Here is a 14,485-nt window from a genome sequence, read left to right on the forward strand (position 1 = left end):
GCTATTTCAATATCAGCCCTTTACAATTCTTTTTGCATAAGACCAGGAGTATCTCGTCCCAAAAGATCAAGTAGGCAGATTGCAATGCAACTTTATATTGTGCTTCATTCTCATGAGATGCTGGCTAGGTACTTAGTAGTTACTTCTTGCTTTTTTACACAATGTATTGGGTCATCTCGTCTTTTAAAATTTCTGCTTTTTTTTTTCACCAGTCTTCCACTGATGTTTCTCTTTTTATTTTTCCAGGGCAATAACATTATTTTTCCTTTAAGCTCTACTTTTTGGATAACTTTATTTTTAGATATTTTGACTAATTTTACGGACTCTTGCATAACAATGTGGAAAGTTCTGTGAAGGTCCACTGTTTTGCAAAGACATTTTTGTTTTATTCCTAAGGCCTGGTAAAGGGAAAAGTGACATTTTAAACAAATACCTGGTAAATTAATAAGCTTCATAAATTACAAAATCTCTGAACACCAGCTGCTGAAATACAGTAACTCTCTGACCTGAACCTATTAAGCGAATGTCTGCTGTACATAGTTTACACCAGTGCTATACATTAAAAATAGCTTATGTAAAAAGAATGCAAGATGTCTTTGGTAGAAGCAGGACTTCTGTCCACTAAGATTCAGCCCAGCAACACTGCTTCTCTTCTATTTTGTAACTTTCATTTTTCTTAGTATGTAATTTTCTAGAATTGTGCAATTATCAGTAATTTAGCAATTTGGTTCCTCTTGGTTATTAAATAGGTGAATGGCTATTATGGTGTCTGTGATGCTGTATCTCATGCCATATATATGTAATATAAGTGTACATATGTATATTCTGTTATACTGTATGCTCTGTCTTTCTGAAGAGTTCCATTTACTTCATATAAATAGCTTTGCCTATTTATTAAATCACAAATCAGCAGCTCACAAATCATAAAGTCCTTTTAAATAAATCTGCTATTATGTTCCTGTAAAACTAGAATACTTTAATCATCAGAAAATCCAGAAACCTCTGTAACTGACATCTAGTTCTGTTACTGTAAAATGGTTGTAAGTTTAAGGTTGGATACCTATGTCTTTCTACTGCTAAATGCAAATGTTGGTATCTGTAGCTTTGGGATTCTCCTCTTCCTGACAGCATAGGCTTTCTTTGTGTACTTAAGCAAGCAAAGTAGCTGACCGACAAGACTGTGAAGAATTTACTATTTGCATGGAGGAAGAAGACTTGTTTCTTTGAAGACTGACTAATGGCACACTGATGAGAACATAGATAAGAGAGAAGAGAAACAGCAATTTTTGAAACATCAGGTATCTTACATATAGAATATGGAAAATAAAACATGGGGGATGAAAAGAGAGGAAAAGAAATATATTTTTTCGTAATTGGGATCTAGGGGACCTGAAGTCTTGAAGCAGGGAGCTTTGCAGTGCCCCACTCCTCTGACATTCAAGTTTGATAAGTGGCAGCTTGATTATTCAACATCCCAAATGTCTTTATTCTTTATAAAGAGGAAGGATACACATAAATACATATCCTGGTGTCAGAAGCATGAGTGTTTCTAAAACAAACCAAACCAAACTAAACCCTAAGCAGTTCTCTATAAAGCTATGGTAAGAAATGCACTGATGCATGTGGAGAGGCCACCTGATTTCTTACTGACACTTTTATTTCTGTAACAGGTTTTTGTTTATTCTTCAGGGCAGAAAGGCTGCATTTTCTCTTGCCTTGAGCTAAATTCTTTAAAACTGCTAGGCAGGAAATATAATATCCAATATCCTACTATTTCTCACTTCATTATACTAATATAGTTTCACATACAATGAGGCAGAAATAATGAAGAAAATATGCTGTAGCAATGAGTCTTTATGTGACTACTTTTTTAATATAGTCTTGTACAGTGCATTTTCAGGTCCCTTATATGCAATTCTCTTTCTATATGTATTCTAATACATTTAATTGTAGGTTTTCATTTTATACAAAAGCTGTTGGGAAAGAATCTAAAAAACACCACCAGACAATGGCCCTGATTCTCAGCTGTCACAAGAGAGCTCTCAGGGCTGCATGAGTGTTAATCTGGGGGCACAGTATCTTTCAAGAAAAATCTTAGCCAATGCCAATGCCAACAAAATCAGTAGCTTAGGCTGGGGCAAGTGTGCATTAAAGAAGGGCCTGAACTTATGTGAGAACTCATCAGAAGGATGAACTCCTGACTGGGAGTGTTAAAAACACTGTTCTGAAACTACACTGAAATGACATTGGCTTAGTGAATCCTTGCTGTAAAAGCAGTCTCAATACCAGCATCGTTTGCGCCCCATAACAGTCAGAGACCTAAGATTTTTACAACAGAAACCCCTTTGAGGACCGTATTGGCTAATGCTTCAGCAGTTTCAACAAACGACATTAAACAGTGGTTATGAAGCCTTTTTCAAAGAAGCATATAGGAAACATTTACTTATTTCATATTGGCTGTATTACTCTCTGGAATATTTTGCTCAAATGAATACTTGAAGTCCTCCAACAGTTTAGGGCTTTTAGGAGCCAGGAAACACAGCTGTAAATGTGAAGTCTATGCTCAGAAAAAGCACTGATTGGCATCCCTAGAGGCTGATGACCTCCATTTATCTGTAAATTGATAAGAGCATAGGCAGCAGCTATGTTCGCTTCCGCAGAGCCTCCAGCATGACCCAGAGGAATGCCACATGGGGCTGACAGCATCGTTCATTCTCCGTGCCCAGTCAATCCGTAGCTATTTGAGACTTGCCAACAAGGATGCTACCCACTATCACTCAGAATGGTAATTTCTGTGGTGTGTACACTTGGGTGATAGGAATTGGACCAAAACCAGAAAACTCACTTCATCTAGGCCACTGACAGAGTTGTTATACAGTAACGCCTTTTGGTCACTGCTAACTTGGGCTGAACTCAAACTAAAGACTCACAAAGTTTCTAGTATTAATCTTGTAAACTACTTGTTAACTCAGTCCAGCTGGTCTCCCTGAGTCTAGTTTTCTAAAACTATGCTTCCAACTTAGTTGTCATTATTCATGAGGCTTTCTGGAAGTGCTGATCCTTGCATTTAACTTCATCATTCATTTTCTCCATTACATTCCATCTGAAATTGCACCTGCTACTTGTAGATTGATAAACACTGGATATATCTCCTAAGGGCTCCTAAAGTTTCAAAATGGGATTGGTTGCTATTATTATTTAAGGAAAATGTATCATTAAGATATACACACACACACTGCAGACTAAGAAGTTACATATGAGGAAAACAATTTTTTTGTATGAAGACCTTATTCCAAATTTTCAAAACTCTAAGCAAGCTTACAAAACTTTAAAGCATTCTGTTGGTTTTAAAACATAAAAGCTATTCCACCATTATAAGTAGTCATTGTGTCTGTTTTCCATAAACTGGATTTAAATACATTTACATGGTTCTTGTGTGGAAAACGGTATCATAATTGTGTGGCTTAAGGATGATTTTTATGCAGCATAATGAAACAATTGCATGTTTTAAAGTTGTTCTTCCATTGAGTTTAAGAATTTACTTCCTCAAATTAATCTACCTTGTTTTATTTTCTGCACTGTTGAGTCCTTTCTCCACAAACAGTTTGTCTTTGAAGCATTGTTATCCTTTTGCTTTCAACATTGTCAGGTCACAGTACTATAAGAACTAACAATGAAGTCATCTGTCCTGACAATTAAATACACTAAATAAAGGCACTTTAGGTTGCCTTTGGTGATTATTTGACCCTACTGGATCTTATCAGTACTATTGGTAGGTAAACGAGTGTGTAGAGGAGAGTTCCAGGCACAGAGGTTGGTTGGTAAATCACAAATGCATGAAAGGGATATTCCAGAATAATTGTACCAGTTCTGCATTATGTACAAGCATGCTCTTCTGATTGGTTTAAAGCAGAAATTGTATTTTCGTCTGACACTCTCTTTGTTGCAGAATTTCATGTAGTAAAATGGTATAGTAAAACTTGATAGTAAATAACAGTAATAGTAAAACTATATAGTAATAGTAAAATAGTAGATAGTAGTAGTAGAAAAAAAAGTAATAGTAAAAAAACCTAGATGGTAACAGTAAAATAGTAAAACTAGATAGTAATAGTAAAACTTGATCATAAGATGCAGTGAATGAATTAAAACCAGGGTAAATGGATGGCAGAGAACAAATCATAAAATGAAAATGCATGCAAAAGCATCTCAGTGGCATCTAATTTTTAATATATTACACAGTAGGAAAAATTGGCAGGTTTTACTTGACTTTGCTATAGTTAAAGCAACCCCAGAAAGTAACTTAGAATATCTCACTGATTTTCCAGGACAGGTAAATTGATGTACCTTTATTGGAGAATCTAACCTAGATTGCTATAGGACTAGTACAATAGAACACTGGAATACTGTTTCCTTAAGACTTTTTATCAGGATGTATTTCCCACTTGTAGAGAAAGTGGGAAAAGGTGAAAAATCTGTCAAGTGAACTATCAAAAGGAACAAAATAAAAAACAAAATAGATATAATAATGCTTCAGTAGAATCACATGCTCTTTTGACTATCAGTGAATCTCACAAAAGGCTTTACAAAACTTTGAAAGATAAAATGCTATCTCATGATAGCATTAGACTGTTCAGCACAAGCCATGCATGCATTCAAAATGAAAAATCTGTCCTCTTTGAAAGATGAAACTTCATCCTGTCCTGTCTATATTACAAATAAATACATAAATAAATATTCAGTAATTGCCATGCAGCAAGGAGGTCATAGAACAGACAGAACTATCCCTTTTGGTACAGAGGTGGCTTTCCTAGGCTCATAGCAAATGCATATGACAATTTGGGAAATGTAAATAGGAGATACCATACTGGATCACGTCAGCGGTCCAATGCCCTGTCTCTACGGTAAGTGGCCAGGACCAGATGCTTCAGTGGAATTTGCAAGAAAACCCATAATGGACAATTATTGAATAATTTGCTCATAGGGGAAGTTTCTTCCTAATCCCAGACAGCTAATGATTGGTTTATGCCCCGAAGCATGAGGGTTCATACATCTCCACCCCCAACCATTTTTATCCTATCTAAGGTATCCCTGGGCGCTCTCATTATCCAAATAAGTGTATAATCCTTTCTGAATCCTACTAAGCTCTTGGGCATAATGATAGCTTGTTGCAGTGAGTTCAACAGGCTAATTATGCATTGTGCAAAAAAGTATTTCTTTTTATCAGTTTTAAATTTGTTTCTTTTCAATTTAATGGATGTCACTTTGTTCTTACATTATGGGGAAGAGTAAATAGGAGCACCCAACTGACCTTCTCCATACCATTAATTATTTTATATCTCTCTATCATGTCCCCACTTACTAATTTCCTCTTCCAACTGAACAGTTCTCATCTTTTAAATCTCTCTTAATATGGAAGTTTCTCCTTGTCTCTGTTCCCTTCTGTTGTGTAACTTTGGGCTTCTTCTATTTCCACTATGTATTTTGAGATGGCGTGACCAGAAATGAATACTGTATTCAGGGAAAGTGTGCCAACAATGTGTGTAATTGCACAATTACAATATTGTCATTGTTTTCCAACCCATTCTTTATACATTCTCACATTTTGTTTGCTTTTTTAACCTCCACTGCTCATTGATCAGATGTTTAATTGAGCTGCCCGCAGTGACCCCCAGGTCTTTTTCACAAGTTGTTACAGTTAATTTAGAACCCAGCAATGTTCATGAGCAATTCAATCTGTTCCTTCCAATATGTATTTTCATATTTGTCAATGCTGAATTTGGCTGCCATTGTGCAGACTTATTAGGTCTCATTGAACATCTTTGCTGTGCTCTGTAGTGCTGACTAACCTAAATAATTCTTTGCTATCCAGAAAGTTTACCACCCTCCTGAATGCTCTTTTCCAGATGACTGAATTTATTTGACAGTACCAACCATAGGACAGTGCTTCTGGCATGCTACGTGTAGTCTGTGGCTGCATATAAGACTACTTTTGATTAAGTATCTGACTAAGACATAGGGGTTAGAGTAACTAGAATTTCCAAAAGTAAAACACAAAAGCTAAATCCTACCTGAAGTTATACATGAAATTAACTCTGGTTGCCTAATGAGTCCCCATTTAGAGACGCATCACAACCACAGTGAAGTTCCACATAATGTGCAATTTTTTGTCCAGGCATAACCATATAATGGGATCTTATGAGCATTACAAAGGGACAGAAGTTTGCTGCAGAGCCGTGTTTGAGACTTTAAATGATATTCTGCATTTCAGACTGCAAAAGCCAAAGCTGTAGGATGTCTCTTACCAGTCTGTATTTTGCACTAGTTAATATGTGCCCCCTCTCTGGTGCTTGGTCAAGGCAGAAACAATCTGCAGGTCAGCAGGAGAAAGATTATAGGTCTTAAGATCTTGAGATATTAATTTCTCTTGTGCAACAGAGACTCAAAAAATTTGTCTTTATATGCACATTTTTTCAGTATTAATTAATCTGAATAAATAAGAGCACATTCGATTTTTCAGAGTGACCTGAACTTATGTTAAGCATTGGGCAAATTTTAAACAAAAAGAAGTTTATACAAGTAAACCAGAGGCTTAAGTTCTCAATTATAAACTTGTACTGACAGTTCAAGCAGAGTACCCAAAACATTATCTGAAATGCAGTTTTCTTTGCCATATGTAAGAAGTTTCTTTGGAGATCTGAGTTTTTTGCACATGTACTGTTTTTCCAGAGGAAATCAAGCTAACCGCAATAGTAAATCTTGCATTTTTTTGTGGCCTCTTGCAATCCACTCACCATCAAGTTTTTCTGTTTTGCAGCATTTTCATGCATCTCCAGCTTATTAACATTTTTAGACAAGCTACACATGGCACAATAATACCTCTTCAAACATGATGTTGGTTTGAGGGGTCATCATGTCACACTGTTGTTAATCTCTCATTTTCATGAGCACCACATTGACACAAAATCTTAGCATGCCTTTAGTTGTGCTGATATGAGAGCTGAGGGAGACAGTGGGATTTAGCACACAGCTTTATCCACTTTGGGATGTTCTTGCTTCCTAGCATCTAATTCTCTCTGGAATTTGAAGCTCTTCTGTACCCTCTGGAAGCTAATTTTTTTTACCTTCTCCAAGAAACACCTTTTGCCCCATTTCTCTGAAACATCTAGATGCTGGAAATCCTTTAGGTGAAGACCAGGTAAACAGCAGTCTCTTTTGAGGATGGCACTACTCCCACTGTACACATCAGCCTACAAAGTGCAGGTATGCAGTAGGAGCTTTCTATTACTTTCATCAGGCCATGGAACAGGTCATCATAAATCTTGTCTCCCCATTCTACGGGAATACATTGTCTCTCCACACACCTGAACTCCACTGACCCTGGCATAGACCAGCTCTCAAATGGTGGCCTTCTGTGCAGTTGCCAGACTAATGGGCTGAGTACATACTGCTTCTGACATCCTTAACCATGTTAGACAAAACCAGCCCAAATAACACAAAACTGAGGAAAGACCTGGAAATATGGCTTGTCCATACAGAACTTGAATCTCAGAAAATCTAAAGCAAACGACATGTAAGTCAAAAGAAAGGCTGGTTTAAAGAAAAAATGTTCATAATTAATGTGCATGATTCTAGTTAATTAAAAGGATCTTGATAAATAATATTCTTACAAGTACAATTAAAAAAAATCACAGCAGGCTATAAAAACATCTATGTGGAATAAGATATGTAAACTACACTCCACCATTGTTTACATTTAACAGACCTACAAGGAAATGTATTTGCTCACCATAACAACATACAACTTCTTGATATGCTCCCAGTTCTAAATTGCCATTTTCATATGCACTAAAAATTAGTCAACCTACTTCTTAGTAGAAATGATAGGGATCATTGCTTACAATTAGCAAGAAAGCAGTATATTTTAAAAGTATTAATTACTAATTACTTCCAAATATTTTATTAAATGCATTATGTAAACTAAACATTGGATGTTTCTTATAATTGCAATACACCTATTATTTTGCAATGCATATTTAAAATTGAAAACATAACAAATCTCTTCAGCAAAGATCTCATGAGATCTTTGATATCTGTATCTGCAGAAGTTTCTTTTGGGTAAACATGCAGAATAAAGAGAGAATATTTAACAGTTACAGTTAACTGGCATGTGATAACAGTTCCATGCATTGCACTGAAAAGGTAAATTCTATGACAAAATTTCCCTTCAGGTTTTTATATTAAGTGCATTCTCAAATCACTGTTAGGAATCTTCTAGTAAGACAGTTGATCTTAGAAAGTAATGAGCAACACAAAAAATAGCATTCAAAGAAATCAGTCCTTATAGGACTGAACCCTAAAACAGTTGAACAGCAGTGCAAGCAAATAAATTACTTTGCTTCTGTGGTTTAAAAGTGCAAAAAAATATTCAGCAGTCTTCTGTATGATCCGGTTTAAACTTGTATGTCCAGAAATCAGTTGAAAAGCTCTTAACTGACTTCAATGGAATAGAATAAGCCCTCAGAAACACATCCAAAATGATGCTCTTAAAGTATATTGCCTATTCTTTATAGCAAAGTTATCTTGAGAACATTATAAAATTAAACCAAAATTGATTAGAGTCCATAGCCCCTTTGGATGCATTAGAATTATACTAGTCTAGATTTTCTTGGCCAAGAGATTAGCAGACTGCTGTGCAGAAGAACTGAAATCTTATCATAAAATGTATTTGCTGTCTTTTTGCTTTCAGCTAAAATGTCTCCTTTCAAAAATATTTACATAATTTATTTTGCCTTTCTCTGTAGAAATTTAAGTCATCATTATAGTTAGATTTTGTTGCCCCAAATTATTGTTTGCTTGCTTATCTGTTTGATAAGAGTCATGTAAGTGACAGGAATGGTATTCAATTTACCATATTCAAGAAATTGTGAAGTTATGGCACAGTTTTCTGTCACTTTCAACAGCAACACTACTGCTATTCATAACGTAGAGATTGTTTTTACTTGCAAAAAACTAGAAAAGACCAGCATTGGTCTGGTAATTACTATCATGAAATTTATATATTAGCAGTGATGACCCTATAGAAAGCAATGCCTTCCAGCTTGGAATGCAATACTGTCCTATTCAACTATTGACAGATTCTAACATAAAGCAATGATTCTCCACTTAAAAAGCCTTTAGTTTGAAAGAACTATTCCTGTTAATACTGGCATAAATAAGACCATAAAAAAGCCTAGTATTCTGATAAATTTCAAATGTGATGTAAATAATCATAATATATCATGAATTCTCTGTTGAGAAAATGTGCCTGTACACAACCTCCTGCCCAAGAGTACCCAGGTGCTTTATTACAAAATACAGTTTAAAAGATTACAAATATACTAGGTTAATGTAATTAAAATTAGTAATATGACCATAAATAAAACAAAATGGTATGCCAAGGCGTTACTTAAAAATTAATATAACAGTCATGTAGAGACACAGGAGTGACATTCTATAAAATGAATTAGCTACTTATCCACAGAACAGTTATAGTGCCAAAGGCTGTCTGAAATAAAAGGCCTTTTAAATACAAGGCAAGAAATAATTTGTGGGAACATTAACTTACTGTATATCTCGCTCAAACAGCTCTTCCTCTCTTTTACCCTGGACTAACACCTACCTGGACAATTAAAACTTTTCATGACCTGCTTTTACCATACAACAGCTGTTGTCTTAAGTGGGGAAGCAGGGGAGACACTGTGTTTAAAAAAAGAAATTCTTTCTTTCTTCAGGAAAGGGCCTTTACATTGTCAGTTCCTAAATCTACTTTTCCACCTCAATTTAAATGATGTCAGGTAGTTTAAGTTTTAACAGATTTCCATATCTAAGAAGTATAATCTGGTTGGGAAAATCACTTAAACTTTAGAACAAAGAAAGATATTGCTGGGAATTAATAAAAATAAACAAACAAACAAACAAACAAAAAACCCCATGTCTTCATTTTTTGCCTTACAGCCCACACTGAGAGTGAACAGAAATTCTGTCTAAAAAAGAGCTCTGAAGTTGGGCCTGCACTGGATGTATATAGAGTCTGTGAAAACTGTGCTGATGTCATTGGTAGCATGGTGCCCAGAATAATATCCTGTTATTTATTTAGTTTTTTACTTCTTGAATAAGTGTGATTTATAATTTGGTGAACTAACAAGTTATTTGTGTGTCTGTATACTTAGGAAAACTCAGTAATATGCTGTCCATTCAATATTAATTATTACAATTACAGCATCACATCATAAAACAGTCCTGGGAACTTTGTCAGGACACCAGCTATTCCCACAGTCCTTGGTCGTCTGCTTACACCATGACTAGGAGTGGAGAGCCTGCCCAGGGACTGGAATTTCCAGTAAAGATTTTGCCTGGCTCTACCAGAATATGTTCTGGAGATTTCTGTCCTACAAAGAAACTCTGCAGTCTTTGTAAAGTTAAGAGTGAATATTTCTCATCTCCACTACCAACCTACTTCAATGCCCTGGATCATGGGTAATACTTCCGGTATTACTCCCTTCTATTCTCTTCCATCTTCTAGGTCTAGATCTATCCCCTCTGAATAAAGCAGGGAGAGATATATCTTCTGCCCCTAAGGGCAAGGTGGATTAGCTGGCCATGACCACAGTGCATAGGACTTGACCCTGGGTCTCCTCTGAGCTTTGTGTGGTGTTCCCATGTCCGTACAACAGAATTATTCTTGTATATGTCTTTGTTCACAGTAACTGAAACACTGTGAGAGTTTATTGCCATACCATGGAGTATGGCATCAGGGCATATAAAATACTAGAGGTTAAAAGGCTGCTGGGACAGTGCTGGAGGACTGTGAAGAGTGGTGGGAGGCAAGCTAAGTGCAGTCCTGTCCACACAACCTTGTGGGAGTGGCTCCTTCCAGGTGCTGTCTCTCAAACCATGTCTAAGTGTGGCCTCAGAACTGAGCCAGGGAGCAAGTTAAATACTGTGCAAGCAGTTAATATTATGAAGAGTAGTCAAGCTTGCTTTCCGGCCTTGGACATAGTCTGTAGCACTAGCCACACTGTGAAGATGAACCTGTAACTGGTCCTGCAAATGCCTGCCTAGATGTCTCTGGATGTTGAGTAAAGTATTGTTAAGGAATCAGGGCAAGGAAGTTCTTATGGGTGGGTGCCACAACGCAGACATGAGGTGCAATTTCTGTGATAGATTTATCATGCTGCAGCTCCCACTTGCATTCATATGCATGCATCCTTTTAGAAATGTGATACCAGATGCTGTTTCCTGGCAACAGGCCCAACACCCCCTTTCTCTTAGGTGTGAATTTTGACAACTCCAATTCACTGGAGCCCTAGTTATGTTATCTTTTCTAAATGCTTAGAGACTAAAAAGACCTCTTGCTCTTTCTGCTGTGGACTTAAGTGCCACTTGGGCCAATTTGCAGTGCTGTATTACTCCAAAAATATCTTCTCATATGAGTAGCACAATTATTACCACTAAATAGGGAAGGATGGAAACGTTCTGAATCAAACATGGATAACACAAGTCCTTTTTCACTGTGTTGTCAGTCAGAGCTGTTATGCTTGGCATATGTCACATCGATGTATAATAAATGCCCATGTCAGTCAAATGCATGTTATGTGTAGATCGGATGTCAATCTAATGTTTTGTATTAAAATCAGTGCCACAATGCATGCACAACTTTATAAACATTGCTGGGGAGATTTTAATTTTGGAGTGCTACATCTGCTTGCAGCCGTCTTTTGCATAACACCTTAAGAGCTTAGAATTATTTGAAGAATTGAATTTCAGAAAAGGGACCGTAAAATACCAAGTTTACTTCTCTGTTATTGCTTACATACCAGGGGGAGGTCATGTAAGCCACTTGCTTCTCCCCATGGCTTGTTTGCTATTAAGAAAAATACAGAGAAGAAGCTGAGTACCAAAGAAGGGAACTCCAGAGCAGGTGGTCCAGGGACTGGCAGTAGCTGACATTGCAGCCCTGTGTGTGAGTTGTGCCATGCCTAGGTGAGTTCTACACACATGAATGGGAAAGGTGGGGAGAGGGGCCAGCCCCAGCTGAGATCTGGAGCTCAAGCAGCACTTCCAATCCTAGACAGACTTGTTGCCAAGGGAGAAGCTGAGAGGCTTTCAGGGCAGATGGTCGGTTGATATAGACTTCGGGGTCATTATAAAGCTGGTCCCAATGTCAGTATGGATGTTTCCTGAGGAACTTTTTCAGCAAAGCACAGCCTAGGTGTCACAGCTGCACATACTTTTGGTCGCAGAAATGCTGTGGCCTGGCTAATACAATAGCAGTTTATAAAATGAAAGCTTTTTATAAGCATTAATTAATCTTTGCAATAAAGTCATTGTTATTAACCCTGTTGTATATGTGGGTCCCATTTGTGGTTGGTGCGTTCAGCTGTCTGACTCCCCTAGGATGGCTCCAGCTTATGGTAGTAGTGATTTTGTCTGGAGATGTTTTAGGTAAAGTCACTAACAGACTGAGGATTGTTAGACAGATATTGGGAATTCTGCTTCTGATTGTGCTTCTAAACCCCCCAAATACTTTCACTGGTGAATCACATATTCAAAGGAAGCAATGTTGCACAGAGGCAAGCCTTGAATATAAAGGCTATTTTTTGGTCATTCTGAAAACTCTGTAAGTTTACCATTTCAGTTGCATTTGACTGACTGGGTTCAACTGATTATTGAATAAAAGGTATGTCCAATTTGACCCTTGATTTCATTGTGGCCTATTGCTTGGCAATAAATACTTATTTTTCCAGTGTGACATTCTGTTGTTAATCAAATGAAAGTTATTCATGTCTTCCATTAAATTAGAAGATTTAAGCCAAAGAAGCTGCTTTGTAAATTATAAAACAGCCAACCCAAAGTAGTTGCATAAATGGGGAAAATGCTGAGTTTTGCTGGCTTTTAAACAGATGAGAGGTTGGAGATTTGCCTCCTGGTTTCACAAAGCAGCAGGCAAAAACAGTGACTCCAGTTCCAAACAGGATTCTTGGGGTTTGGGCAATGTTTTATCTTTTCTTGATTCTGAGGCACCAGATGTTCATGAGGGAAGGAGCAGGAAATCCCACTCTATAACCCTGTTACCCAATTCAGGTTGTTACTGTTAGAGACTTTAGGGAAATCCATACGTCATCTTTCTATATTAGTGAGAGATACCATGCCAGAGAAAAAGATGCTGGAAATACAAAAGGACAGGATGAAGAAGTGGGGAGGAGCATGCTCACAGAGGCCTGAAGCTATCTGCTCTCCAAACAAACAAAAAACCCCAAACAAAATCATCATACAAGTGACTGGTTGGAAGCATGTAAAACAAGTTCACAGAGGAGTGCCTCTGTAGGAGATGTAACTTAATCCTTTAGAAGGGCAGTTGTATTGTACTCTAGAAGTATGCAGGACAGTAGAGACTCCCAATCCCCAACAAAAAGGAAGTTAATGGCCTTAACCAGCTTCATGCCAGGGATTGTGAATGACAGCACTCAGGCTTTTAAAAGGCAGAATATACAGTATTAGATCATAAAAGAATACACACATTTGGCATTAAAAGGATGGCATAAATATTTCGAAATGGCTCCTGGGTTTTGGACAGAGAACACTGTAAAACAGTCTCTTTATCTTTACAAGAAAATATATGCTCATTGAAAAACTGCTGGATTGGGAAAAAGTGATTTTCTTGCAGTGTTAGAGCCCCAAAGCCTTGGTAGCAATTTTTCATCATTTTGTTAATTTTCACTAATATGACAAGTATGCTACTAATATGATTGTTCTGTTTAAAAACTAATACCACTATTAATATGTTACAGTGATGAATTACTAACAATAATCTATCACAAAAGAAAAATAGTGACATAATTAATGCGGTGTTACTATTGTATATAGTTATATATATAATAGCAATTTGTTAACTCGGTGCAAAGCACTCGAAGAAAACTTTATTTTTCATATTTTCTTCCATAATTGCATTAACCCACATTTACAGTGGAAAGATTTGCTCACAAAAAAAGAAACTCAGCACCTGGGTCTTTTCTTTTTGGTCCAGTAGATGCATGCTCTTAGACTGACAGATTTAATCTGAACCATATTTTAGGATCAGGATGTTATCTCTTTAGGCAACAGACTTTTACTGCTGATTTTTAGGATCTTTTTTTCTACTCCCCTGTACAACAGTGTAGCTTATTACATAGCTCTCACATTGCAACCATTTTACGACTAGGGAATACATTGTCATACTACATTGATTAAAATACACCCAGTCTACACATCACTGTGCTTTTCTACATACACGTTTCAAATGCAATCTCAGAGAAGGCAAACTAATATAGAAAACAGCTTTGCAAAGGAACTAGTTACTTTAGCATAAATACTTAACCCTCAAATGAGAAGAATGGAGGAAAATACACATATTCCCTTTATTTGAGCTTCTTTCTGCAGTTTTAAAAACCTGCAATATTCTTTCAAA

This window comes from Harpia harpyja, chromosome 4 (genome assembly GCF_026419915.1).
Source record: "Harpia harpyja isolate bHarHar1 chromosome 4, bHarHar1 primary haplotype, whole genome shotgun sequence".
NCBI lineage: Eukaryota > Metazoa > Chordata > Aves > Accipitriformes > Accipitridae > Harpia > Harpia harpyja.